This window comes from Gracilinanus agilis, chromosome 2 (assembly GCF_016433145.1).
Source record: "Gracilinanus agilis isolate LMUSP501 chromosome 2, AgileGrace, whole genome shotgun sequence".
In the NCBI taxonomy this organism is placed as follows: Eukaryota; Metazoa; Chordata; class Mammalia; order Didelphimorphia; family Didelphidae; genus Gracilinanus; species Gracilinanus agilis.
The window spans coordinates 102,216,010-102,220,001 of NC_058131.1; the positions used below are offsets into that span (position 1 = coordinate 102,216,010).

Here is a 3,992-nt window from a genome sequence, read left to right on the forward strand (position 1 = left end):
GGGTGGTGGGTGCAGCTAGCCAGTTTTTGCACCTTGCTAAGTTCTGTCCGGTCCACTGTGTCCCACGTGCCCGCTTGTTGCTTCTAGAGGAGGGACCATTGTAGTCTCTGTCTCCTGGAGCTTGGAGATGCTGGGACTTTTCCTCCCAACCTGGGTGCCCAGGAGACTCTGATATTGAACTCAATAGATCAGTCCATGAAAACTTCCATACTCAGACAAAGAAACGGATCTGGCTGAAAACAATACTTATTATCTTGGGCCTAGCAGCAGGGAAGAAGACAAGTGGTGGAAATCTTACAGTCTGCAAAGCAGACTGAAAAGTGACATAGAAACTGGATATGGGCGGTGGGGAGAGATTCAACATTCCAGTTTCCCAATCTAGAAATGTTAGTAAGAACCAACAGTAGCAACTTAATAGGCAAAAGAACAAGGATCAGAATTCCCAGATGAAGATTGTTCACAAAAAGAAAGAAAGAGGACACGTCTATAATTCATCTGCAGCTACATGGCAGGCTGTGCAAATGGAGGGAAGAATGGGCATTTTCCAAATAATCAAAATTGAAATTCCAGCTTAGCAAGTTTCAATTTATTTTTCAAATCCCAAACTAATCAGAACTACACTGGAGCAAAATTTAGTGAGCTCCCATCACCAAGTGTTCTGCCTAAACCTCCCAGTCACTGGGTTCCAGTATCCTTGTCTCCTTCTGATAAAGAAATAATGATCTTTCAACTGAAAACTTTACTTAAAGTCTAGCTGTAATGGGAGATAACTGGCGTGCTAATGTTGAAGTGTTTAGGGCTTCAGATGGTTTAAGAGGAGCAAAACAAGCCTGTGTTCCTAAACATATGAATTTCTTCGTTAGGGAAAATGCTATCTTATCTCTGTATAGCAGATGACTGACAATAGTGGGCAATACTTGATGTCAAGTTTCATATTGTGTGCATGCACGTGCGCATGTATTTCATTCCTCCGTGAGCTTTGTGTCCAGTTATGAAGGCCATTAGAAGGCAGAAATTGTGTCAGTTTTTGGACTGGATGTCAATTTCAATTGAATAGCAACTCTCCAAGTTTTGAACTTAAAATCATAGTTTAAATTGTAAATCAAGGTTTATGTATAGATTCATGGGCTTTTCTTAATTAGGGAAAATATGTATTACAAATCATGTTTCTAGGCAAAAAACCACACTAGAGCAATGGAATATTTAATGTGAGGCAGTAGCAGATTTGTGATTTCTGGAAAATGATCAAAGTCATTTATGTTTCATTGTGGCTGGGATAGATAAAAGATAAAGTTGAGCACCAGCCACATGTGATGGGATGGGAATAGAAGCTGCAATAGCATTGAACTGCCAAATCCAATGTGAACTTTCTAGGATAGATGGATAGATGTGTGATAGGAATCCTTGGCAATGAATCAAGGAGGGGAATGCCAGTCAGTAAGGTTGTCCTGAAATCAAAGGGACTTATGGTTGATGACATTATACAGGGAAGCTTGAGACTGGGTAGGGCAGAGAACATTGCCTTACTACCTGCCTTATCCCTTATGGGTTACTGGCATTTGTATGCTTAATTTTTTATGAACACTCAGTTCTCAATTGCTATATGATCAGGAACTACATGGTGGCATCCCCTTAGGATATACACACATATAGACAGAAAAAGTATTTTTTGTGTCAGGAGAATGTACCAAAAAGCTTCTTAAAGATATTAAAATCTTTATTCAGTATTTGGCCATTGTGAACAGTTTTCAAAATGCATCAAGGCACTCGCAGAATTGCTCTGACTTCAGATAGGAGACTGAAGTAGGATAGTAAAGTTGTAAATAACCTAGGAAAGAGAAAGCCATGTAAATAAGTGTAAAATTTGTAGCATATGTAAATTTTTGCTGGCCTTTTCTTCAAAAAGTATTTTTAATACAGAATTGCTCAATATAAGGTAGACCTTGGACTGAATGAAGACATGATCTGGTTTTAGAAGGATCAAGATATATTTTTAAAAAGAAAGCAGTGTTATTGTATTAAGTTGCTGATGCTACATGTTTTGATTCAGCTGGAAACTCTTCCAAGAGACTAACTTAGAGTTATTGGGAAGAAACCAGAACTTCTAAAGCTGCTAAGACACAGAGTGCTCTTATTTTGAACACATAAATGAATGTTTGAATGAGAATACTATTAAAACAGGCCTAATTATTTTTCAAAAAACAAAATAAAACCCCAAAAAGGTCAACAAGAAGGCAATTTTGATTGGATGACAATTTTTTACCAAAGGGTCCCTTCACAGACAGAAAATAAGGTACTCCCTTTTGCCTTTACCTATCAATGCTTTAAACTAAAGACCAATTAGAAAATGACAGACATTTTTGTTTTTTCCATAAAGCTAGTGGAACACTCCTGAGAAATGAGTTACATCAAATTTTCTGTTTTTGTTTTGTTTTGTTTTGTTTTTTTATTACGCAGATATGTTATTTTGTAAGATTATACAGTCAGGAACAATATGAGCACTGATTAAAAAAACAAACAAAAAAACAACTAATCCAATATTGGGTAAGAAAGGGATAAAATTGATTTTTAACAGTAACTTGTCTAGAAAAATCTTTGCTAAAAAAATGAAATCTCTCCCAATATTTAGTTTTCTTTAAAAAACTGATTGGTATATTGATCACATTTTGCTTTTTCTCCAAGGAGAAAATACCTTAAGAACAGATGTCCAAATACATTTGGTGTTTAATCAACTTTTGTGAAGTACTTGTATATGTGTGTTAATTGGAAACAAAGCTGAAAATAAAATTATTTCTCCCCTAAAAAAAAAGAATTATTGGACTACCTGAAAGTCATGATCAAAAAGCCTAGATATATTACAAGAAATTATCAAAAAAACCAAACCGAACAAACAAAAAACAAACCCTGCCCTGATATTCTTGAACAAGAGGGTAAAAACGAAATTAAAGGAATTCCCAGGTCATGTACTGAAATAAAATCAATACCCAAATGATAATTCTCAGGAATGTTATAGCCAATTTTAAGTGATACACTGCAGGAAGAAAATATTGCAAGCACCCAGAAAAAGAAAAAAAAACACACACAATTCAAATATCTGTCAGCATTACATAAGATCTGGCAGCTTCCACATTTAAGGAAAGGATGGCTTGGAATATTATATTTCAAATGGGAAGAGACTTCTCTTTACAACCAAGAATCAACTATCCATCAAAACTGACTATATATTTCAGGGGAAAATATGGTCATTTAATAAAATAGATTTCCAAGCATTCCTGAAGAAGAGACCATACTTAAATAGAAAATATAATGTCCAAATACAAAGTTCAAGAGAAGCATAAATATGTAAATAAGAAAGAGAAAAAATTAAAGGGCCTCAAAAAGGTAAAGTAGTTCATATTAAATTATGAAAATATGATATGTTAACTTTTTTTTCATTATCATAGTAGTTAGAAGAAGTTTACATAGACACAGGTTGTGGTAGTAAGCTGTTTAGGATGACATGCAAACAAAATTCAATGGGTGAAAAAGAGGATTGCATGAGATAAATGGGAGGAGAAAAATAAAATGGATTTCAGATAAATAGCCATGGGGAAAACAATATTACACTAGAGGGCAGTTGTGTGGTTCAGTGGATTTAGAGCCAAGCCTAGAGATGGTAGGTCCTGGGTTCAAATCTGACCTCAGACACTTCCTAGCTATGTGACTCTGGGCAAGTCATTTAACACACATTGACTGGTTTTTACCCCTCTTCTGCCTTAGGACCAATACACAGTATTGATTCTAAGATGGAAGGTAAGGGTTTAAACAAACTATTGCAATGGAAGGGAAGATGAGGGTGGTGACATGTAATGCTTAAACTATACTTTCTTTGTAATTGGCTCAGAGGGAAGAATGGCCAGAATCATTGAAGTATAGAATCATAGTTTACCCTATAGAGGAAGAGGAAGAGGAGGAAGGGGAGGAGGAGGAGGGGGAGGAGGAGGAGGGGGAGG

General features: G+C 36.1%; 1 pseudogene; it reads left to right on the forward strand.

Annotated features, from left to right (window-relative positions):
* Window positions 1-338: 338 nt before the first annotated feature.
* LOC123234708 lies at window positions 339-754 on the forward strand (annotated as a pseudogene).
* The last annotated feature ends 3,238 nt before the right edge of the window (window positions 755-3,992 follow it).